The 24,496-nt window shown below is 47.6% G+C and overlaps 18 pseudogenes; 14 read left to right on the top strand and 4 right to left on the bottom strand.

The window, feature by feature from the left end:
* Window positions 1-4,925: 4,925 nt before the first annotated feature.
* Window positions 4,926-5,044, bottom strand: LOC143957670 (5S ribosomal RNA; annotated as a pseudogene).
* A 108-nt stretch (window positions 5,045-5,152) lies between these two features.
* On the bottom strand, window positions 5,153-5,271 carry LOC143957492 (5S ribosomal RNA; annotated as a pseudogene).
* Window positions 5,272-6,804: 1,533 nt separating this feature from the next.
* LOC143957631 (5S ribosomal RNA) lies at window positions 6,805-6,923 on the bottom strand (annotated as a pseudogene).
* Window positions 6,924-9,351: 2,428 nt separating this feature from the next.
* LOC143957510 (5S ribosomal RNA) lies at window positions 9,352-9,470 on the top strand (annotated as a pseudogene).
* A 319-nt stretch (window positions 9,471-9,789) lies between these two features.
* On the top strand, window positions 9,790-9,907 carry LOC143957651 (5S ribosomal RNA; annotated as a pseudogene).
* Window positions 9,908-10,008: 101 nt separating this feature from the next.
* On the top strand, window positions 10,009-10,127 carry LOC143957602 (5S ribosomal RNA; annotated as a pseudogene).
* A 2,773-nt stretch (window positions 10,128-12,900) lies between these two features.
* LOC143957498 (5S ribosomal RNA) lies at window positions 12,901-13,019 on the top strand (annotated as a pseudogene).
* Window positions 13,020-13,338: 319 nt separating this feature from the next.
* On the top strand, window positions 13,339-13,456 carry LOC143957650 (5S ribosomal RNA; annotated as a pseudogene).
* Window positions 13,457-13,557: 101 nt separating this feature from the next.
* LOC143957601 (5S ribosomal RNA) lies at window positions 13,558-13,676 on the top strand (annotated as a pseudogene).
* Window positions 13,677-15,549: 1,873 nt separating this feature from the next.
* Window positions 15,550-15,668, bottom strand: LOC143957630 (5S ribosomal RNA; annotated as a pseudogene).
* Window positions 15,669-18,086: 2,418 nt separating this feature from the next.
* On the top strand, window positions 18,087-18,206 carry LOC143957380 (5S ribosomal RNA; annotated as a pseudogene).
* Window positions 18,207-18,315: 109 nt separating this feature from the next.
* LOC143957499 (5S ribosomal RNA) lies at window positions 18,316-18,434 on the top strand (annotated as a pseudogene).
* A 108-nt stretch (window positions 18,435-18,542) lies between these two features.
* On the top strand, window positions 18,543-18,661 carry LOC143957507 (5S ribosomal RNA; annotated as a pseudogene).
* Window positions 18,662-19,175: 514 nt separating this feature from the next.
* On the top strand, window positions 19,176-19,294 carry LOC143957671 (5S ribosomal RNA; annotated as a pseudogene).
* Window positions 19,295-19,625: 331 nt separating this feature from the next.
* LOC143957486 (5S ribosomal RNA) lies at window positions 19,626-19,744 on the top strand (annotated as a pseudogene).
* Window positions 19,745-20,063: 319 nt separating this feature from the next.
* Window positions 20,064-20,181, top strand: LOC143957649 (5S ribosomal RNA; annotated as a pseudogene).
* Window positions 20,182-20,241: 60 nt separating this feature from the next.
* On the top strand, window positions 20,242-20,360 carry LOC143957600 (5S ribosomal RNA; annotated as a pseudogene).
* Window positions 20,361-23,452: 3,092 nt separating this feature from the next.
* LOC143957532 (5S ribosomal RNA) lies at window positions 23,453-23,571 on the top strand (annotated as a pseudogene).
* Window positions 23,572-24,496: the final 925 nt, after the last annotated feature.

Below are 24,496 nucleotides of genomic sequence, written 5' to 3'. Positions count from 1 at the left end.
GCCCCCAGCATATCACATCACATTGCCCCAGCACATAGAATCGCATCTCCCCAGCACATCGAATCGCAACTCCCCCAGCACATTGAATCACCCCCAGCACAACGCATCGCCCAAAGCACATTGCATCGCCCAAAGCACATTGCATCACCCCCAACACATCAAATCGCATCAGCACATCGAATCTCTTCATCCCAACACATCGAATCCCATCGCCCAAACGCAGAACATCGAATCACCCCCAGCACATCACATCGAATCGCATCACCCCAGCACATCGCATCGCCCCCAGCACATGGCATCACATCGAATTGCATCTCCCCCAAGCACATCGAATCGCATCTCCCCCAGCACATCGAATCACCCCCAGCACATCGCATCTCACAAAGCACATTGCATCACCCGCAACACATCGAATCGCATCGCCCCCAGCACATCGCATCGAATCGCATCGCCCCAGCACATCACATTGCTCCCAGCACATAGAATCGCATCTCCCCAGCACATCGAATCGCATCACCCCCAGCACATCGAATTGCATCTCCCCCAGCACATCGAATCACATCTCCCCAGCACATCGAATCACCCCCAGCACATCGCAACGCCCAAAGCACATCGCATCGCCCCAGCACATCGAATCGCATCTCCCCAGAACATCGAATCGCATAACCCCCAGCACATTGCATCACCCCAGCACATCGAATCGCCCCCAGCACATCACATTGGCCCCAGCACAACGAATCGCATCTCCCCAGCACATCGCATCGCCCAAAGCACATTGCATCACCCCCAAAACATCGAATCGCATCAGCACATTGAATCGCTTCGCCCCAACATATCGAATCCCATCGCCCAATCGCATTGCATCTCCCCAGAACATCGACTCTCCCCAAAACACATTGCATTACCCGCATCACATCAAATCGCATCGCCCACAGCACATCACATCGAATCACATCGCCCCAGCACATCGCATCGCCCCCAGCATATCACACCACATTGCCCCAGCACATAGAATCGCATCTCCCCAGCACATCGAATCGCAACTCCCCCAGCACATTGAATCACCCCCAGCACAACGCATCGCCCAAAGCACATTGCATCGCCCAAAGCACATTGCATCACCCCCAACACATCGAATCGCATCAGCACATCGAATCTCTTCATCCCAACACCTCGAATCCCATCGCCCAAACGCAGAACATCGAATCACCCCCAGCACATCACATCGAATCGCATCACCCCAGCACATCGCATCGCCCCCAGCACATGGCATCACATCGAATTGCATTTCCCCCAAGCACATCGAATCGCATCTCCCCCAGCACATCGAATCACCCCCAGCACATCGCATCTCACAAAGCACATTGCATCACCCGCAACACATCGAATCGCATCTCCCCCAGCACATCGCATCGAATCGCATCGCCCCAGCACATCACATTGCTCCCAGCACATAGAATCGCATCTCCCCAGCACATCGAATCGCATCACCCCCAGCACATCGAATTGCATCTCCCCCAGCACATCGAATCACATCTCCCCAGCACATCGAATCACCCCCAGCACATCGCAACGCCCAAAGCACATTGCATCACCCCCAACACATCGAATTGCATCAACACATCGAATCGCTTCACCCCAACACCTAGAATCCCATTGCCCAATCGCATCACATATCCCCAGAACATCGAATCGCCCCCAGCACATCACATCGCATTGCCCCAGCACATCGCAGCACATCGCAGCACATCGAATTGCATCAGCACATCGAATCGCTTCGCCCGAACACATCGAATCCCATCGCCCAATCACATCTCCCCAGAACATCGAATCGCCCCAAAGCCCATTGCATTACCCACAACGCCATACATCAGAGTCCCACTTTATAGCAGAGTATCGCCCCCTTGCATCAGAGTGTGGCAGAGTGCCCCCTTACACATACACTATATTGTCAAAAGTATTGGGACACCTGCCTTTACACACGAACACACACAAACTTTAATGGAATATCAGTCTTCGTCCATAGGGTTCAATATTTAGTTGCCACACTCTTTGCAGTTATAACAGCTTCAACTATTCTGGGAAAGCTGTCTACAAGGTTTAGGAGTGTGTCTATGGGAATATTTGACCATTCTTCCAATAGTACATTTGTGAGGTCAGGCACTGATGTTGGACGAGAAAGGCCCATCTCGCAGCCTTCACTCTATTTCACCCCAAAGGTGTTCTATTGGGTTGAGGTCAGGACTCTGCATTCCAGTCACCCCAAACTGCACTCCAGTCATTCCTCCACCCCAAACACGCTCATCCATGTCTTTATGGATCTTGCTTTGTGCACTGGTCCAAAACACTTGGTGGAGGGGGGATTATGGTGTGGTGTTGTTTTTCAGGGGTTGGGCTTGGCCCCTAAATTCCAGTGAAGGCAACACTTAAGGTGTCAGCATACCAAGAAATGTTGGACAATTTCATGCTCTCAACTTTGTGGGAAGTTTGAGGAAGGCCCCTTTCTGTTCCAACATGACTGTGCACCAGTGTACAAAGCATAATCCATAAAAGACATGAATGAGCGAGTTTGGGGTGGAGGAGCTTTACTGGGCTGGACAGATTCTTGACCTCAACCCAATAGAACACCTTTGGGATGAATTAGAGCAGAGAATCCCGAGCCAAGCCTACTCGTCCACATCAGTGCCTGACTTCACAAATGCTCTTCCTTGAAGAATGGTCAAACATTCCCAAAGACACACACCTAAACCTTGTGGTCAGCCTGCCCAGAAGAATTGAAGCTGTTGTAGCTGCAAAAGGGTGGGCCAACTCAATAGTGAATCCTCATTGACCACCAAGGGGAGACGTGCTGCCCATCATTGAGCACCAAGGGGAGACGTGCTGCCCATCAGTGACCACCAAGGGGAGACGTGCTGCCCATCATTGACCACCAAGGGGAGACGTGCTGCCCATCATTGACCACCAAAGGGAGACGTGCTGCCCATCATTGACCACCAAGGGGAGACATGCTGCCCATCATTGACCACCAAGGGGAGACATGCTGCCCATCATTGACCACCAAGGGGAGACATGCTTGCCCATTGACCACCAATGGGATTAACGTGCCCTGGAGTTGAAGGCTAAATGCATCTTTAAAGAAAAATAAATGTATAAAATTAAGAAAAAATGTGTACCCTTCACTTACTTTAGACGATGATTTAATTTTTTTTTACTGGTTATATGTTTTGAGTTACAGAGGAGGTCAAGGGCTAGAATTATTGCTCTCGCTCTAACGTTCGCAGCGATACCTCACATGTGTGGTTTGAACACCGTTTTCATATGTGGGCGGGACTTATGTGGGCGGGACTTATGTATGCGTTCGCTTCTGCATGCGAGCACATGTAAACATCCCTTGTAATAGGAATATGGCATGACAGGTCCTCTTTACAGTGAGATATGGGGTCAATAAGACCCCGCATCTCACCTCTAAGCTGGGAAGCCTGAAAAAAAAAAAAAGATTCTGGCTTTGATCGTATTGGCGAGTCGGTATAAGCACCGGAGGGCGGCGGGAGAGGGGGTGTCTATGGGTATCACCGACTATGGCTGGGTATGGCTGGGTATCTCCGAGTATGGCTGGGTATCTCCGAGTATGGCTGGGTATCTCTGAGTTTGGCTGGGTATCTCCGAGTATGACTGGGTATCTCAGAGTATGACTGGGTATCTCAGAGTATGACTGGGTATCTCAGAGTATGACTGGATATCTCAGAGTATGGCGTTGCAGAGTATTGCGTTGCAGAGCATTGCAGGGTATTGGCGGGTGTTGCAGAGCATTGCAGAATGTTGCAGGGTATTGGCGGGTGTTGCAGAGTATTGCAGAGTGTTGCAGGGTATTGGCGGGTGTTGCATAGCATTGCAGAGTGTTGCAGGGTATTGGCAGGTTTTGCAGAGTGTTGCATGGTATTGCAGGGTGTTGCAGGGTATTGGCGGGTGTTGCAGAGTGTTGCAGGGTATTGGAGGGTGTTGCAGAGCATTGCAGAGTGTTGCAGGGTATTGGCGGGTGTTGCAGAGCATTGCAGAGTGTTGCAGGGTATTGGCAGGTGTTGCAGAGCATTGCAGAGTGTTGCAGGGTGTTGCAGAGCATTGCAGAGTGTTGCAGGGTATTGGCGGGTGTTGCAGGGTATTGCCGGGTGTTGCAGGGTATTGCAGGGTGTTGCAGGGTATTGGCGGGTGTTGCAGGGTATTGGTGGGTGTTGCAGAGCATTGCAGAGTGTTGTTGCAGGGTATTGCAGAGTATTGTTGCAGGGTGTTGCAGGGTATTGCAGGGTGTTGCAGGGTATTGGCGGGTGTTGCAGAGTGTTGCAGGGTATTGGCGGGTGTTGCAGAGCATTGCAAAGTGTTGCAGGGTATTGGCGGGTGTTGCAGAGCGTTGCAGGGTGTTGCAGAGCATTGCAGGGTATTGGCGGGTGTCGCAGAGCATTGCAGAGTGTTGTTGCAGGGTATTGCAGAGTGTTGTTGCAGGGTATTGCAGAGTATTGCAGCAGAGTATTGCAGAGTAATGGCAGGGTATGATGCGGTTAATTTTCGGTGAGCAGCGATGTGGGCACTGCAGATGCAGTCCACAGCACTGCTGACACCGATCTCTTCCCCCTCCGCTGTACCGATCGGTTTGTTTACAAGTGATCACTCCGTCATTTGATGGAGCGATCACGTGGACCCGGCAGTCAAGGATGCTCTTGAGTGCGCGCCCCAGGGGTCATATTTGTTTGCTTGTTTGCCGAGGTGACCATCTTAGCGTTTGTCAAGAGGGTTGAGAGTGGTCAGCAAGACTGCCACATCACCACATCACTGGTCCCTCTCAACCCTCTTGACAAACGCCAAGATGGTCACCTCGGCAAACAAGCAGAAAAATAAAACAGGTCGTCGACGCCAACAATATATTAAAAAAAAGCCTACGGCACCTGGTATTCCCAAGTAGTCTCCCATCAAGGTACTAACCAGGCCCGACCCTGCTTAGCATCCAAGATCAGATGAGATCAGGCACATTACAGGTGATGTGGCCGTAGGCGATTTTGGTGGCCACTCTCAACCCTCTTGACAAACACCAAGATGGTCAGCTTGGCAAACAAGTAGAAAAATAAAACAAGTCGTCGACGCCAACAACATATTAAAAAAAAGCCTACGGCACCTGGTATTCCCAGGGGGTCTCCCATCCAGGCTCTAACCAGGCCCGACCCTGCTAAGCCTCCGAGATCAGATGAGATTGGTTGCTTTCAGGGAGATGTGGCCGTATTCAATCGCATTGGGCACTCGCAATCCTCTTGAAAAACGCCAAGATGTTAACCTTGGTAAACAAGGGAAAATAACAAGTCACCCAAAAATAAAAAAAGACTTGCACTTTGAGTGAGCGGTGGGCGATGCTTCCGACGTCACTCAAGGAAGTGACTTTGGCACAGCACTTCTCTGTTCTGCCCGCCTGAGAGGATCAGGTAAGGGGCTGCCGCATGGCAGCTTACAAATTCGTTATTATTTATTCAGCGCCGCCGCCGGTACCCCCTCCACATCCACAGGGTTACTATGGTGGTCGCACTCGGCAGCATACCCCAACCCCCTTCACCCCCCTTGCTAAAAATGATTTAAAGAAAAAGTGTTATTATCGGTGGCCGGCAGCATACACCCCCCCCAAAAAGCTTTAAAAAAAGGGTTATTAATAATAACCCTTTTAAAAAAAAATCTTGTCTAAGGGGGGGGGGTTATGCTGCCAACCACCGATAATAACCCTTATTTTTAAAATCTTGTTTAGCAGGGGGGTGGGGGGGTAAAAACTGCCGACCACCGATATTAACCCATTTTTTAAAATCTTGTTTGGGGGGGCAGGTATGGGGGTTAATGCTGCAGACCACCGATAATAACCCTTTTTTTTTAAATCCTGTTGAGGGGGTATGCTGCCGACCACCAATAATAACTTATTATCGATGTTTGGCAGCATACCCCCCAAACAAGATTTAAAAAAAAGGGTTATTATCGGTGGTCGGCAGCATACTCCCCCCAAACAAGATTTACAGGTTGTAGATATGTGCTATTTACAGGATGCAGATATGTGCGATTTACAGAATGCAGATATGTGCGATTTACAGAATGTGATTTACAGAATGCAGATGTGCAAATTAGAGCATGCAGATATGTGCGATTTACAGAATGCAGATGTGTGATTTACAGAATGCAGATATGTGCGATTTACAGAATGCAATTTACAGAATGCAGATATGTGCGATTTACATGTTGCAGAATGCAGATATGGGCAATTTATAGGTTGCAGAATGCAGATATGTGAAATTTACAGGTTGCAGAACGCAGTTATGTGCGATGTATAGAATGCAGATATTTGCAATTTACAGGTTGTAGAATGCAGTTATGTGCGATTTACAGAATGCAGATATGTGTGATTTACAGGTTGCAGAGGGTAGATATGTGTGATTTACAGGTTGTAGATATGTGCTATTTACAGGCTGCAGATATGTACGATTTACAGAATGCAGATATGTGCGATTTACAGAATGTGATTTACAGAATGCAGATATGTGCTATTTACAGGTTGTAGATATGTGCAAGTTACAGGTTGTAGATATGTGCAATTTACAGAATGCAGATGTGTGATTTACAGAATGCGGATATGTGCGATTTACAGAATGCGATTTACAGAATGCAGATATGTGTGATTTACATGTTGCAGAATGCAGATATGGGCAATTTACAGGTTGTAGAACGCAGTTATGTGTGATTTACAGAATGCAGATATGTGCAACGCCAAAAAATAAATAAAAAAGAAACCTACGGCACTAGGTATTCCTAGGGGGTCTCCCACCCAGGTTCTAACCAGGCCCGACCCTGCAAAGCCTCCGAGATCAGATGAGATCGGTTGCTTTCAGGGAGATGTGGCCTTAGGCATTCGCTTTGGGCACCCTGAACACTCTTGAAAAACGCCAAGATGGTCACCTTGGTAAACAAGGGAAACAAAGTCAACGCCAAAAAAAAAAGAAAAAAAGAAGCCTTTGCCACCTGGTATTCCCAGGCAGTCTCCCATCCAGGTACCATCCAGGCCTGACCCTGCTTAGCCTCTGAGATTAGACAAGATTGGTTGCTTTCAGGGTGATGTGGCCATAGGCAATTTTTTTGGACATCCTGAATCATCTTGACAAACGCCAAGATAGTCACCTTGTGAAACAAGGGAAAAAAACAAGTAAATGCAAAAAAAGAAAAGAAGCACAGGGGCCTGGTATTCCCAGGCGGTCTGCCATCCAGGTATTAACCAGGCTCAGCCCCTGATTAGCCCCCGAGGTGAGACAAGATGGGGCTCTTTCAAGGTGATGTGGCCATAGCCAATCTTTATGGACATCCTCAACCCCCTTGACAAACACCAAGATTCACCTTGGGAAACAAGGGAAAAAATAAGTCAACGCCCCAAAAAAATAAAATAAAAAAAAAGGAAACCTACAGCACCTTGTATTGCCAGGCGGTCTCCCATCCAGGTACTTACCAGGCCCGACCCTACTCATAGGCAATCTCTTTGGGCACCCTCATCCCTCTTGACAAAGCAAAGATGGTCACTAGGCCCGACCCTGCTTAGCCTCCGAGATTAGCTGAGATTGGGCGCTTTCATGGTGATATGGCCCGTAAGCAATCTCTTGGGCATCCTCAACCCTCTTTGACAAACGCCAAGATGGTCACCTTGAGAAACAAGGGAAAAAAACAAGCCAATGCCAAAAAAAAGAAGCCTATGGCACCTGGTATTCCCAGGCGGTCTGCCATCCAGGTACTAACAAGGCCTGAACCTGCTTAGCCTCTGAGATCAGACACTTTCAGGGTGATGAATCCATAGACAATCTCTTTGGGCACCCTCAACCCTCTTCACAAACGCCAAGATTGTCACCATGGAAAACAAAAAAAAGTCAATGGCAAAAAAAAGACGCCTAGAGCACCTGGTATTCCCAGGCGGTCTCCCATCCAATTACTAACCAGGCCTGCCACTACTTAGTCTCCGAGATCAGATGAGATGGTGCGCTTTCAGGGTGATGTGGCCGTAGGCAATCTCTTTGTGCACCTTCAATCCTCTTGACAAATGCCAAGATGGTATCCATGGGTAAAAAGAGAAAAAAAGAAAAGAAACCTACAGCACCTAGTATTCCCAGGCGGTCTCCCATCTACGTACTAACCAGGCCCACCCCTACTTCTCCTCAGAGATGCGACGAGATGGGGCGCTTTTAGGGTGATGTGGCTGTAGACAATCTCTTTGGGCACCCTCAGCCCTCTTGACAAACGCTACGATGGTCACCTTGGAAAACAAGGGAAAAAAACAAGTTGATGGCAAAAAAAAAAGAAATTTACGGCACTTGGTATTCCCGGGGGTCTCCCATCCAGGTTCTAACCAGGCCCAACCTAGCCTCTGAGATCAAACGAGATTGGTTGATTTCAGGGCGTCGTGGCCATAGGCAATCTCTTTGGGCACCCTCAACCCTCTTGACAAGCACCAAGGTCACCTTGGGAAACAAGGGAAAAAAACAAGTCAATGCCAAAAAAAACAAAAAGAAGCCCGTGGCACTGGGTATTCCCAGGAGCAGTGGAGGCCCGTCCATAGGGGGCGCCCGCGCGCCACCCCCCCCCCCATTTAGTAAAAAAAATCCCCCAAAAAAATCCATATTGACCATATTGGCGTTTGTCAAGAGGGTTGAGAGTGCCGAGCTAGATTCCCTATGGCCACATCACCATGAATGTTCCCAATCTCGTCTAATCTCAGATGCTAAGCAGGGTCGTGCCTGGTTAGTACCTGGATGGGAGCCCGCCTGGGAATACGAGGTGCTGTTGGCTATTTTTTTTTTAATATGTTGGCGTAAACGACCTCTTCTATTTTTCTGCTTGTTTGCTGAGGTGTACATTTTGGCGTTTGTCAAGAGGGTTGAGAGTGGAAAGCAAGATTGCCTACGGCAACATCACCCTGAATGCGCCCGATCTCATCTGATCTCAGATGCTAAGTAGTGTCAGGTTTGGTTTTTTTATATGTTGTTAACATCAACAACCTATTTAATTTTTTTGCTTGTTTGCCGAGGTGACCATCTTTGTGTTTGTCAAGAGAGTTGAGAGTGGCTAGCAAGATCCCAATGGCCACATTACCCTGAATGTGCCCAAGCTTGTCTGATCTTGGATGCTAAGCAGGGTCGGGCGTGGTTGTTACCTGGATGGGAGACCGCCTAAGAATACAAGGTACTGGAGGCTTTTTTTTATATGTTGGTGGCGTCGACGACCTGTTTCTTTTTTGATTGTTTGCCGAGGTGACCATCTTGGCATTTGTCAAGAGGGTTGAGAGTTGCCATCAAGATCCCCTACGGCCACATCACCCTGAATGCGCCCGATACCATCTGATCTTGGATGCAAAGCAGGGTCGGGCCTGGTTAGTACCAGGATGGGAGACCGCCTGGTAATACCAGGTGCCGTAGGCTAATTTTTAATATGTTGTTGGCGTCGACAACCTGTTTTAATTTTCAGCTTGTGTGCTGAGTTGACCATCTTGGCGTTTGTCAACAGGGTTTGGAGTGACCAGCAAGATGGCCTATGGCTAAATCACTCTGAACGTGCCCAATCTCAGATGCTAAGCAGGGTCTGGACTGGTTAGTACCTGAATGGGAGACTGCCTGGGAATACCTGGTGCCGTAGGCTTTTTTTAATATGTTGGCATCGACGACCTGTTTATTTTTCTGCTTGTTTGCCGAGGTGACCATCTTGGTGTTTGTCAAGAGGGTTGAGAGTGGCTGCAAGAACCCATATGGCCACATCACCCTGAATGCACCGATCTCATCTGATATCGATTGCTAAGCAGGGTCAGGACTGGTTAGTACCTGAATGGGAGACCGTCTGGGAAGACCAGGTGCCGTAGGCTTTTTTTAATATGTTTTTGGCGACCTGTTTTATTTTTCTGCTTGTTTGCTGAGGTGACCATCTTGGCGTTTGTCAAGAGGGTTTAGAGTGACCAGCAAGATGGCCTACAGCTACATCACCCTGAATGCGCCCGATCTCGTCTGATTGTGGATGCTAAGCAGGGACGTGCCTGGTTAGTACCTGGATGGGAGACTGCCGGAGAATACCAGGTGCCGTGGGCTTTTTTTTATATGTTGGCATCGATGACCTGTTTTATTTTACTGCTTGTTTGCCGAGGTGACCATCTTGGCGTTTGTCAAGAGGGTTGTGAGGGGCCATCAAGATTCTACAGCCCCATCACCTGGAATATGCCTGATCTCAGATGCTAAGCAAGGTTGGGCCTGGTTAATACCTTGATGGGAGACCGCTTGGGAATACCAGGTGCTGTAGGCTTTTTTTTATTATGTTGTTGGCGTCAATGACTTGTTTTATTTTTCTGCTTGTTTGCCGAGATGACCATCTTGGCATTTGTCAAGAGGGTTGAGAGTGGCCAGCAACATTGTCTATGGCCACATCACCCTGAATGCACCCAATCTTGTCTGATCTTGAATGCTAAGCACGGTCAGGCCTGGTTAGTACCTGGATGGGAGACCGCCTGGGAATGAACAAATGAATGAATGAATATAATACTTGTATAGTGCACAATGTGAACTGAATTGCCTCTAGGCGCTGTGGCGAGCATTGATCATCTGCTAAAAGAGGAAGGTCTTGAGTTTTTTCCTAAAAGCCAGGTGATTTTCTTCCAGGCGGATGTTGATTGGTAGAGCATTCCATAGCCGAGGCCCTTGGACAGCGAATCTCCGATCCCCCTTGGATTTAAGACTGCGGTTTGGTGTGTAATGATTTATTTTCTCCATTAGGTATTGCGGAGCTTCTCTATGCACGCATTTGTGGGTGAGGCAAAGGGTCTTGAACAAGAGAGACAAGATGGGGCTCTTTCAAGGTGATGTGGCCATAGCCAATCTTTATGGACATCCTCAACCCCCTTGACAAACACCAAGATTCACCTTGGGAAACAAGGGAAAAAATAAGTCAACGCCCCAAAAAAATAAAATAAAAAAAAAGGAAACCTACAGCACCTTGTATTGCCAGGCGGTCTCCCATCCAGGTACTTACCAGGCCCGACCCTACTCATAGGCAATCTCTTTGGGCACCCTCATCCCTCTTGACAAAGCAAAGATGGTCACTAGGCCCGACCCTGCTTAGCCTCCGAGATTAGCTGAGATTGGGCGCTTTCATGGTGATATGGCCCGTAAGCAATCTCTTGGGCATCCTCAACCCTCTTTGACAAACGCCAAGATGGTCACCTTGAGAAACAAGGGAAAAAAACAAGCCAATGCCAAAAAAAAGAAGCCTATGGCACCTGGTATTCCCAGGCGGTCTGCCATCCAGGTACTAACAAGGCCTGAACCTGCTTAGCCTCTGAGATCAGACACTTTCAGGGTGATGAATCCATAGACAATCTCTTTGGGCACCCTCAACCCTCTTCACAAACGCCAAGATTGTCACCATGGAAAACAAAAAAAAGTCAATGGCAAAAAAAAGACGCCTAGAGCACCTGGTATTCCCAGGCGGTCTCCCATCCAATTACTAACCAGGCCTGCCACTACTTAGTCTCCGAGATCAGATGAGATGGTGCGCTTTCAGGGTGATGTGGCCGTAGGCAATCTCTTTGTGCACCTTCAATCCTCTTGACAAATGCCAAGATGGTATCCATGGGTAAAAAGAGAAAAAAAGAAAAGAAACCTACAGCACCTAGTATTCCCAGGCGGTCTCCCATCTACGTACTAACCAGGCCCACCCCTACTTCTCCTCAGAGATGCGACGAGATGGGGCGCTTTTAGGGTGATGTGGCTGTAGACAATCTCTTTGGGCACCCTCAGCCCTCTTGACAAACGCTACGATGGTCACCTTGGAAAACAAGGGAAAAAAACAAGTTGATGGCAAAAAAAAAAGAAATTTACGGCACTTGGTATTCCCGGGGGTCTCCCATCCAGGTTCTAACCAGGCCCAACCTAGCCTCTGAGATCAAACGAGATTGGTTGATTTCAGGGCGTCGTGGCCATAGGCAATCTCTTTGGGCACCCTCAACCCTCTTGACAAGCACCAAGGTCACCTTGGGAAACAAGGGAAAAAAACAAGTCAATGCCAAAAAAAACAAAAAGAAGCCCGTGGCACTGGGTATTCCCAGGAGCAGTGGAGGCCCGTCCATAGGGGGCGCCCGCGCGCCACCCCCCCCCCCCATTTAGTAAAAAAAATCCCCCAAAAAAATCCATATTGACCATATTGGCGTTTGTCAAGAGGGTTGAGAGTGCCGAGCTAGATTCCCTATGGCCACATCACCATGAATGTTCCCAATCTCGTCTAATCTCAGATGCTAAGCAGGGTCGTGCCTGGTTAGTACCTGGATGGGAGCCCGCCTGGGAATACGAGGTGCTGTTGGCTATTTTTTTTTTAATATGTTGGCGTAAACGACCTCTTCTATTTTTCTGCTTGTTTGCTGAGGTGTACATTTTGGCGTTTGTCAAGAGGGTTGAGAGTGGAAAGCAAGATTGCCTACGGCAACATCACCCTGAATGCGCCCGATCTCATCTGATCTCAGATGCTAAGTAGTGTCAGGTTTGGTTTTTTTATATGTTGTTAACATCAACAACCTATTTAATTTTTTTGCTTGTTTGCCGAGGTGACCATCTTTGTGTTTGTCAAGAGAGTTGAGAGTGGCTAGCAAGATCCCAATGGCCACATTACCCTGAATGTGCCCAAGCTTGTCTGATCTTGGATGCTAAGCAGGGTCGGGCGTGGTTGTTACCTGGATGGGAGACCGCCTAAGAATACAAGGTACTGGAGGCTTTTTTTTATATGTTGGTGGCGTCGACGACCTGTTTCTTTTTTGATTGTTTGCCGAGGTGACCATCTTGGCATTTGTCAAGAGGGTTGAGAGTTGCCATCAAGATCCCCTACGGCCACATCACCCTGAATGCGCCCGATACCATCTGATCTTGGATGCAAAGCAGGGTCGGGCCTGGTTAGTACCAGGATGGGAGACCGCCTGGTAATACCAGGTGCCGTAGGCTAATTTTTAATATGTTGTTGGCGTCGACAACCTGTTTTAATTTTCAGCTTGTGTGCTGAGTTGACCATCTTGGCGTTTGTCAACAGGGTTTGGAGTGACCAGCAAGATGGCCTATGGCTAAATCACTCTGAACGTGCCCAATCTCAGATGCTAAGCAGGGTCTGGACTGGTTAGTACCTGAATGGGAGACTGCCTGGGAATACCTGGTGCCGTAGGCTTTTTTTAATATGTTGGCATCGACGACCTGTTTATTTTTCTGCTTGTTTGCCGAGGTGACCATCTTGGTGTTTGTCAAGAGGGTTGAGAGTGGCTGCAAGAACCCATATGGCCACATCACCCTGAATGCACCGATCTCATCTGATATCGATTGCTAAGCAGGGTCAGGACTGGTTAGTACCTGAATGGGAGACCGTCTGGGAAGACCAGGTGCCGTAGGCTTTTTTTAATATGTTTTTGGCGACCTGTTTTATTTTTCTGCTTGTTTGCTGAGGTGACCATCTTGGCGTTTGTCAAGAGGGTTTAGAGTGACCAGCAAGATGGCCTACAGCTACATCACCCTGAATGCGCCCGATCTCGTCTGATTGTGGATGCTAAGCAGGGACGTGCCTGGTTAGTACCTGGATGGGAGACTGCCGGAGAATACCAGGTGCCGTGGGCTTTTTTTTATATGTTGGCATCGATGACCTGTTTTATTTTACTGCTTGTTTGCCGAGGTGACCATCTTGGCGTTTGTCAAGAGGGTTGTGAGGGGCCATCAAGATTCTACAGCCCCATCACCTGGAATATGCCTGATCTCAGATGCTAAGCAAGGTTGGGCCTGGTTAATACCTTGATGGGAGACCGCTTGGGAATACCAGGTGCTGTAGGCTTTTTTTTATTATGTTGTTGGCGTCAATGACTTGTTTTATTTTTCTGCTTGTTTGCCGAGATGACCATCTTGGCATTTGTCAAGAGGGTTGAGAGTGGCCAGCAACATTGTCTATGGCCACATCACCCTGAATGCACCCAATCTTGTCTGATCTTGAATGCTAAGCACGGTCAGGCCTGGTTAGTACCTGGATGGGAGACCGCCTGGGAATGAACAAATGAATGAATGAATATAATACTTGTATAGTGCACAATGTGAACTGAATTGCCTCTAGGCGCTGTGGCGAGCATTGATCATCTGCTAAAAGAGGAAGGTCTTGAGTTTTTTCCTAAAAGCCAGGTGATTTTCTTCCAGGCGGATGTTGATTGGTAGAGCATTCCATAGCCGAGGCCCTTGGACAGCGAATCTCCGATCCCCCTTGGATTTAAGACTGCGGTTTGGTGTGTAATGATTTATTTTCTCCATTAGGTATTGCGGAGCTTCTCTATGCACGCATTTGTGGGTGAGGCAAAGGGTCTTGAACGTGATCCGATTTTTTACGGTTAGCCAATGTAAGCTCCTCAGCGAAGGAGAGATGGATTCCCAGGGTTTTTTTCCTGTTATCAGCATTGCCGCCGTGTTTTGGATCAGTTGTAATCGCGCAAGTTGATATTGTGGTAATCCTATGTAAAGCGAATTTGCGTAGTCCAGTGGTGAATTAATGATTGTTCCAACTACCACTGCTTTGTCATTCTTTGGGATAAAAGGGATGAGTCTGCGAAGAATGCACAGCAGATGGTGAGATCCACTGACTACTGCTCCTATATGCGCATCCATTGACATTTGTGCGTCTAAAATAACCCAGAGACTCTTCGCTTTGGTCTTTGGGGAGATAGTCTGCCCAAAAACGGTTGGTGGAGACCAGGAGGTTTTGGTTTCGAGCTTATGATTTGGGTGTAAGATAAGAAGCTCTGTCTTTGATTCGTTCAGCTGGATATAAAATTAAGAAAAAATGTGTACCCTTCACTTACTTTAGACGATGATTTACATTTTTTTTACTGGTTATATGTTTTGAGTTACAGAGGAGGTCTAGGGCTAGAATTATTGCTCTCGCTCTAACGTTCGCAGCAATACCTCACATGTGTGGTTTGAACACCGTTTTCATATGTGGGCGGGACTTATGTATGTGTTCGCTTCTGCATGCGAGCACATGGGGACAGGTATGTGCGATTTACAGAATGCAGATATGTGTGATTTACAGGTTGCAGAGGGTAGATATGTGTGATTTACAGGTTGTAGATATGTGCTATTTACAGGCTGCAGATATGTACGATTTACAGAATGCCGATATGTGCGATTTACAGAATGTGATTTACAGAATGCAGATATGTGCTATTTACAGGTTGTAGATATGTGCAATTTACAGGTTGTAGATATGTGCGATTTGCATGTCGTAGATATGTGCAAGTTACAGGTTGTAGATATGTGCAATTTACAGAATGCAGATGTGTGATTTACAGAATGCGGATATGTGCGATTTACAGAATGCGATTTACAGAATGCAGATATGTGTGATTTACATGTTGCAGAATGCAGATATGGGCAATTTACAGGTTGTAGAACGCAGTTATGTGCGATTTACAGAATGCAGATATGTGCAACGCCAAAAAATAAATAAAAAAGAAACCTACGGCACTAGGTATTCCTAGGGGGTCTCCCACCCAGGTTCTAACCAGGCCCGACCCTGCAAAGCCTCCGAGATCAGATGAGATCGGTTGCTTTCAGGGAGATGTGGCCTTAGGCAATCGCTTTGGGCACCCTGAACACTCTTGAAAAACGCCAAGATGGTCACCTTGGTAAACAAGGGAAACAAAGTCAACGCCAAAAAAAAAGAAAAAAAGCCTTTGCCACCTGGTATTCCCAGGCAGTCTCCCATCCAGGTACCATCCAGGCCTGACCCTGCTTAGCCTCTGAGATTAGACAAGATTGGTCGCTTTCAGGGTGATGTGGCCATAGGCAATTTCTTTGGACATCCTGAATCATCTTGACAAACGCCAAGATAGTCACCTTGTGAAACAAGGGAAAAAAACAAGTAAAGGCAAAAAAAGAAAAGAAGCACAGGGGCCTGGTATTCCCAGGCGGTCTGCCATCCAGGTATTAACCAGGCTCAGCCCCTGATTAGCCCCCGAGGTGAGACAAGATGGGGCTCTTTCAAGGTGATGTGGCCATAGCCAATCTTTTTGGACATCCTCAACCCCCTTGACAAACACTAAGATTCACCTTGGGAAACAAGGGAAAAAATAAGTCAACGCCCCAAAAAAATAAAATAAAAAAAAAGGAAACCTACAGCACCTACAGCACCAGGCGGTCTCTAATCCAGGTACTTACCAGGCCCGACCCTACTCATAGGCAATCTCTTTGGGCACCCTCATCCCTCTTGACAAAGCAAAGATGGTCACTAGGCCCGACCCTGCTTAGCCTCCGAGATCAGCTGAGATTGGGCGCTTTCATGGTGATATGGCCCCTAAGCAATCTCTTGGGCATCCTCAACCCTCTTTGACAAACGCCAAGATGGTCACCTTGAGAAACAAGGGAAAAAAACAAGCCAACGCCAAAAAAAAAAGAAGCCTATGGCACCTGGTATTCCCAGGCGGTCTGCCATCCAGGTACTAACAAGGCCTGAACCTGCTTAGCCTCTGAGATCAGACACTTTCAGGGTGATGAATCCATAGACAATCTCTTTGGGCACCCTCAACCCTCTTCACAAACGCCAAGATTGTCACCATGGAAAACAAAAAAAAGTCAATGGCAAAAAAAAGACGCCTAGAGCACCTGGTATTCCCAGGCGGTCTCCCATCCAATTACTAACCAGGCCTGCCACTACTTAGTCTCCGAGATCAGATGAGATGGTGCGCTTTCAGGGTGATGTGGCCGTAGGCAATCTCTTTGTGCACCTTCAATCCTCTTGACAAATGCCAAGATGGTATCCATGGGTAAAAAGAGAAAAAAAGAAAAGAAACCTACAGCACCTAGTATTCCCAGGCGGTCTCCCATCTACGTACTAACCAGGCCCACCCCTACTTCTCCTCAGAGATGCGACGAGATGGGGCGCTTTTAGGGTGATGTGGCTGTAGACAATCTCTTTGGGCACCCTCAGCCCTCTTGACAAACGCTACGATGGTCACCTTGGAAAACAAGGGAAAAAAAACAAGTTGATGGCAAAAAAAAAGAAATTTACGGCACTTGGTATTCCCGGGGGTCTCCCATCCAGGTTCTAATCAGGCCCAACCTAGCCTCTGAGATCAAACGAGATTGGTTGATTTCAGGGCGTCGTGGCCATAGGCAATCTCTTTGGGCACCCTCAACCCTCTTGACAAGCACCAAGGTCACCTTGGGAAACAAGGGAAAAAAACAAGTCAATGCCAAAAAAAACAAAAAGAAGCCCGTGGCACTGGGTATTCCCAGGAGCAGTGGAGGCCCGTCCATAGGGGGCGCCACCCCCCCATTTAGTAAAAAAAATCCCCCAAAAAAATCCATATTGACCATATTGGCGTTTGTCAAGAGGGTTGAGAGTGCCGAGCTAGATTCCCTATGGCCACATCACCATGAATGTTCCCAATCTTGTCTAATCTCAGATGCTAAGCAGGGTCGTGCCTGGTTAGTACCTGGATGGGAGCCCACCTGGGAATACGAGGTGCTGTTGGCTATTTTTTTTTTTAATATGTTGGCGTAAACGACCTCTTCTATTTTTCTGCTTGTTTGCTGAGGTGTACATTTTGGCATTTGTCAAGAGGGTTGAGAGTGGAAAGCAAGATTGCCTACGGCAACATCACCCTGAATGCGCCCGATCTCATCTGATCTAAGATGCTAAGTAGTGTCAGGTTTGTTTTTTTTATATGTTGTTAACATCAACGCCCTATTTTATTTTTCTGCTTGTTTGCCGAGGTGACCATCTTTGTGTTTGCCAAGAGGGTTGAGAGAGGCCAGCAAGATCGCCTATGGCCACATCACCCAGAATCCGCTCGATCTCGTCTGATATCAGATGCTAAGCAATGTCGGGCCTGGTTAGTATCTGAAAGGGAGAGTGCCTATGAATACCAGGTGCCGTAGGCTATTTTTAAATATGTTGTTGGCGTTGACGACCTGTTTTATTTTTCTGCTTGTTTGCCGAGGTGACCATCTTGGCGTTTGACAAGAGGGTTTAAAGTGGCCAGCTAGACGGCCTATGGCTACATCACCCTGAATGCACCCGATTTAGTCTGATCTCGGATGCTAAGCAGGGTCGGGGCCTGGTTAGTACCTGGATGGGAGACCGTCTAAGAATAGCAGGTACCGTAGGCTTTTTTTTAAATATGTTGGTGGCGTCGACGACCGGTTTTATTTTTCTGCTTGTTTGCCGAGGTGACCATCTTGGCGTTTGTCAAGAGGGTTGAGAGTTGCCAGCAAGATTGCCTAAGGCAACATCACCCAGAATGCGCCTGATCTTGTCTGATCTCGGATGCTAAGCAGCGTCGTGCCTGGTTAGTACCTGGATGGGAGACCGCCTTGGAATACCAGGTGCCGTTGGCTTTTTTTTAATATGTTGTTGGCGTCAATGACCTGTTCTTTTTTTCTGCTTGTTTGCTGAGGTAACCATCTTGGTGTTTGTCAAGAGGGTTGAGAGTGGACAGTAAGATTGCCTATGGCAACATCACCCTGAATGCGCCCGATCTCATCTGATCTCGGATGCTAAGCAGCGTCCGCCTTGGTTAGTACCTGGATGGGAGACCGCCTGGTAATACCAGATGCCGTAGGCTTTTTTTTAATATGTTGTTAACATCAACTACCTATTTAATTTTTCTGCTTGTTTGCTGAGTGTTTGTCAAGAGGGTTGTGAGTGGCTAGCAAGATCCCCTACGGCCACATCACCATGAATGTTCCCGATCTCGTCTGATCTCGGAATGCTAAGCAGTGTCAGGCCTGGTTGGTACCTGGATGCCAGACTTCCTGGGAATACTAGGTGCCGTAGGCTTTTCTTAATATGTTGTTGACGTCAACGACCTATTTTATTTTGATGCTTGTTTGCTGAGGTGACCATCTTGGCATTTTTCAAGAGGGTTGAGAGTGGCAAGCAAGATCCTCTATAGCCACATCACCATGAATGTTCCTGCTAAGCAGGGTCGTGCCTGGTTAGTACTTGGATGGGAGTCTGCCTGGGAATACGAGGTGCCGTTGGTGTTATTTTAATATGTTAACAACCATTTTTCTGCTTGTTTGCTGAGGTGAACATCTTGGCGTTTGTCAAGATGGTTGAGAGTGGACAGCAAGATTGCCTACGGCAACATCACCCTGAATGCGCCTGATCGCATCTGATCTCAGATGCTAAGCAGTGTCAGGCTTGGTTAGTACCTGGATGGGAGACCGCCTGGGAATCACAGGTGCTGTAGGCTTTTTTTAATATGTCGTTAACATCAACGACCTATTTTATTTTTTTGCTTGTTTGCCGAGGTGACCATCTTTGTGTTTGTCAAGAGAGTTGAGAGTGGCTAGCAAGATCCCAATGGCCACATTACCCTGAATGTGCCCAAGCTTGTCTGATCTTGGATGCTAAGCAGGGTCGGGCGTGGTTGTTACCTGGATGGGAGACCGCCTAAGAATACAAGGTACTGGAGGCTTTTTTTTTATATGTTGGTGGCGTCGACGACCTGTTTCTTTTTTGATTGTTTGCCAAGGTGACCATCTTGGCATTTGTCAAGAGGGTTAAGAGTTGCCATCAAGATCCCCTACGGCCACATCACCCTGAATGCGCCCGATACCATCTGATCTTGGATGCAAAGCAGGGTCGGGCCTGGTTAGTACCAGGATGGGAGACCGCCTGGTAATACCAGGTGCCGTAGGCTAATTTTTAATATGTTGTTGGCGTCGACAACCTGTTTTAATTTTCAGCTTGTGTGCTGAGTTGACCATCTTGGCGTTTGTCAACAGGGTTTGGAGTGACCAGCAAGATGGCCTATGGCTAAATCACTCTGAACGTGCCCAATCTCAGATGCTAAGCAGGGTCTGGACTGGTTAGTACCTGAATGGGAGACTGCCTGGGAATACCTGGTGCCGTAGGCTTTTTTTAATATGTTGGCATCGACGACCTGTTTATTTTTCTGCTTGTTTGCCGAGGTGACCATCTTGGTGTTTGTCAAGAGGGTTGAGAGTGGCTGCAAGAACCCATATGGCCACATCACCCTGAATGCACCGATCTCATCTGATATCGATTGCTAAGCAGGGTCAGGACTGGTTAGTACCTGAATGGGAGACCGTCTGGGAAGACCAGGTGCCGTAGGCTTTTTTTAATATGTTTTTGGCGACCTGTTTGTCAAGAGGGTTTAGAGTGACCAGCAAGATGGCCTACAGCTACATCACCCTGAATGCGCCCGATCTCGTCTGATTGTGGATGCTAAGCAGGGACGTGCCTGGTTAGTACCTGGATGGGAGACTGCCGGAGAATACCAGGTGCCGTGGGCTTTTTTTTATATGTTGGCATCGATGACCTGTTTTATTTTACTGCTTGTTTGCCGAGGTGACCATCTTGGCGTTTGTCAAGAGGGTTGTGAGGGGCCATCAAGATTCTACAGCCCCATCACCTGGAATATGCCTTATCTCAGATGCTAAGCAAGGTTGGGCCTGGTTAATACCTTGATGGGAGACCGCTTGGGAATACCAGGTGCTGTAGGCTTTTTTTTATTATGTTGTTGGCGTCAATGACTTGTTTTATTTTTCTGCTTGTTTGCCGAGATGACCATCTTGGCATTTGTCAAGAGGGTTGAGAGTGGCCAACAACATTGCCTATGGCCACATCACCCTGAATGCACCCGATCTTGTCTGATCTTGAATGCTAAGCACGGTCAGGCCTGGTTAGTACCTGGATGGGAGACCGCCTGGGAATGAACAAATGAATGAATGAATATAATACTTGTATAGTGCACAATGTGAACTGAATCGCCTCTAGGCGCTGTGGCGAGCATTGATCATCTGCTAAAAGAGGAAGGTCTTGAGTTTTTTCCTAAAAGCCAGGTGATTTTCTTCCAGGCGGATGTTGATTGGTTGAGCATTCCATAGCCGAGGCCCTTGGACAGCGAATCTCCGATCCCCCTTGGATTTAAGACGGCGGTTTGGTGTGTAATGATTTATTTTCTCCATTAGGTATTGCGGAGCTTCTCTATGCACGCATTTGTGGGTGAGGCAAAGGGTCTTGAACGTGATCCGATTTTTTACGGTTAGCCAATGTAAGCTCCTCAGCGAAGGAGAGATGGATTCCCAGGGTTTTTTCCTGTTATCAGCCTTGCCGCCGTGTTTTGGATCAGTTGTAATCGCGCAAGTTGATATTGTGGTAATCCTATGTAAAGCGAATTTGCGTAGTCCAGTGGTGAATTAATGATTGTTCCAACTACCACTGCTTTGTCATTCTTTGGGATAAAAGGGATGAGTCTGCGAAGCATGCACAGCAGATGGTGAGATCCACTGACTACTGCTCCTATATGCGCATCCATTGACATTTGTGCGTCTAAAATAACCCAGAGACTCTTCGCTTTGGTCTTTGGGGAGATAGTCTGCCCAAAAACGGTTGGTGGAGACCAGGAGGTTTTGGTTTCGAGCTTATGATTTGGGTGTAAGATAAGAAGCTCTGTCTTTGATTCGTTCAGCTGGATATAAAATTAAGAAAAAATGTGTACCCTTCACTTACTTTAGACGATGATTTACATTTTTTTTACTGGTTATATGTTTTGAGTTACAGAGGAGGTCTAGGGCTAGAATTATTGCTCTCGCTCTAACGTTCGCAGCAATACCTCACATGTGTGGTTTGAACACCGTTTTCATATGTGGGCGGGACTTATGTATGTGTTCGCTTCAGCATGCGAGCACATGGGGACAGGGGCGCTTTAAAAAAAAAAAATTATTGTTCATTTTACTTTATTTATTTTAGTTTGACTTTTTTTCCCCCCAAAAAATTTTTTTGATCACTTTTATTCCTATTACAAGGAATGTAAACATCCCTTGTAATAGGAATATGGCATGACAGGTCCTCTTTACAGTGAGATATGGGGTCAATAAGACCCCGCATCTCACCTCTAAGCTGGGAAGCCTGAAAAAAAAAAAAGATTCTGGCTTTGATCGTATCGGCGAGTCGGTAGAAGCACCGGAGGGCGGCGGGAGGGGGGGGTGTCTATGGGTATCACCGACTATGGCTGGGTATGGCTGGGTATCTCCGAGTATGGCTGGGTATCTCTGAGTATGGCTGGGTATCTCCGAGTATTACTGGGTATCTCCAAGTATGACTGGGTATCTCAGAGTATGACTGGATATCTCAGAGTATGGCGTTGCAGAGTATTGCGTTGCAGAGCATTGCAGGGTATTGGCGGGTGTTGCAGAGCATTGCAGAATGTTGCAGGGTATTGACGGGTGTTGCAGAGTATTGCAGAGTGTTGCAGGGTATTGGCGGGTGTTGCAGAGCATTGCAGAGTGTTGCAGGGTATTGGCAGGTGTTGCAGGGTATTGCAGAGGGTTGCAGGGTATTGGCGGGTGTTGCAGAGTGTTGCAGGGTATTGGCGGGTGTTGCAGAGCATTGCAGAGTGTTGCAGGGTATTGGCGGGTGTTGCAGAGCATTGCAGAGTGTTGCAGGGTATTGGCAGGTGTTGCAGAGCATTGCAGAGTGTTGCAGGGTGTTGCAGAGCATTGCATAGTGTTGCAGGGTATTGGCGGGTGTTTCAGGGTATTGGCGGGTGTTGCAGGGTATTGCAGGGTGTTGCAGGGTATTGGCGGGTGTTGCAGGGTATTGGCGGGTGTTGCAGAGCATTGCAGAGTGTTGTTGCAGGGTATTGCAGAGTGTTGTTGCAGGGTGTTGCAGGGTATTGCAGGGTGTTGCAGGGTATTGGCGGGTGTTGCAGAGCATTGCAGAGCATTGCAGGGTGTTGCAGAGCATTGCAGGGTGTTGCAGGGTATTGGCAGGTGTCGCAGAGCATTGCAGAGTGTTGTTGCAGGGTATTGCAGAGTGTTGTTGCAGGGTATTGCAGAGTATTGCAGCAGAGTATTGTAGAGTATTGAAGCAGAGTATTGCAGAGTAATGGCAGGGTATGATGGGGTTAATTTTCGGTGAGCAGCGATGTGGGCACTGCAGATGCAGCCCACAGCGCTGCTGACACAGATCTCTTCCCCCTCCGCTGTACCGTTCGGTTTGTTTACAAGTGATCACTCCGTCATTTGATGGAGCGATCACGTAGACCCGGCAGTCAAGGATGCTCTCGAGTGCGCGCCTTTTGCATTTACTTGTTTTTTTCCCTTGTTTCACAAGGTGACTATCTTGGCGTTTGTCAAGATGGTTCAGGGTGTCCAAATAAATTGCCTATGGCCACATCACCCTGAAAGAGACCAATCTTGTCTAATCTCAGAGGCTAAGCAGGGTCAGGCCTGGATGGTACTTGGATGGGAGACTGCCTGGGAATACCAGGTGGCATAGGCTTTGTTTTTTCTTTTTCTTTTGGCGTTGAATTTGTTTCCCTTGTTTACCAAGGTGACCATCTTGGCGTTTTTCAAGAGTGTTCAGGGTGCCCAAAGCGATTGCCTAAGGCCACATCTCCCTGAAAGCAACCGATCTCATCTGATCTCGGAGGCTTTGCAGGGTCGGGCCTGGTTAGAACCTGGGTGGGAGACCCCCTGGGAATACCTAGTGCCGTAGGTTTCTTTTTTATTTATTTTTTGGCGTTGACTTGTTTTTTTGTCTTTTGTTTCCCAAGGTGACCATCTTGGTGTTTGTCAAGAGGGTTGAGGGTGCCAAAAGAGATTTCCTATGGCCACATCACCCTGAAAGTGCTCGATCTTGTCTGATCTCGGAGGCTGTGGAGCGTCTGACCTGGTCAGTAACAAATGGGAGACCTCCTGTGTAGTGACGGTTGGTGAAGTTTTAGGATGGGGGGGCGCAAGACCACACCCCCTCAGATTCCCCCCCCCCCACTTATCACAAGCCACACCCCTTATTGAATCAACATCATATACCAGGCTGCACATTATACACTGGGCTCTACTAAAGCAGATGAATCATGCCTATCTTGTGTATAACCAGATCAGGCACCTTTTCTACAACCTGTAAATCGCACATATTTGCATTCTGCAACCTGTAAATCACACATATCTGCCTTCTGCAACCTGTAAATCACACATATCTGCATTCTGTAAATCGCACATAACTGCATTCTGCAACCTGTAAATTGCAAATATCTGCATTCTGTAAATCGCACATAACTGCGTTCTGCAACCTGTTAATTGCACATATCTGCATTCTGCAACCTGTAAATTGCCCATATCTGCATTCTGCAACTTGTAAATCACACATATCTGCATTCTGTAAATCGCACATCTGCATTCTGTAAATTGCACATATCTACAACCTGTAACTTGCACATATCTACAACATACAAATCGCACATATCTACAACCTGTAAATTGCACATATCTACAACCTGTAAATAGCACATATCTGCATTCTGTAAATCGCACATATCTGCATTCTGTAAATCGTACATATCTGCAGCCTGTAAATAGCACATATCTACAACCTGTAAATCACACATATCTACCCTCTGCAACCTGTAAATCACACATATCTG

This window comes from Lithobates pipiens, unplaced genomic scaffold (assembly GCF_037356315.1).
Source record: "Lithobates pipiens isolate NorthernLeopardFrog02 unplaced genomic scaffold, aLitPip1_a1.2 Scaffold_52, whole genome shotgun sequence".
Classification (NCBI taxonomy): Eukaryota; Metazoa; Chordata; class Amphibia; order Anura; family Ranidae; genus Lithobates; species Lithobates pipiens.
Note: the sequence above shows the minus strand (reverse complement) of the source record. Positions and strands in the feature narration are given on the sequence as shown.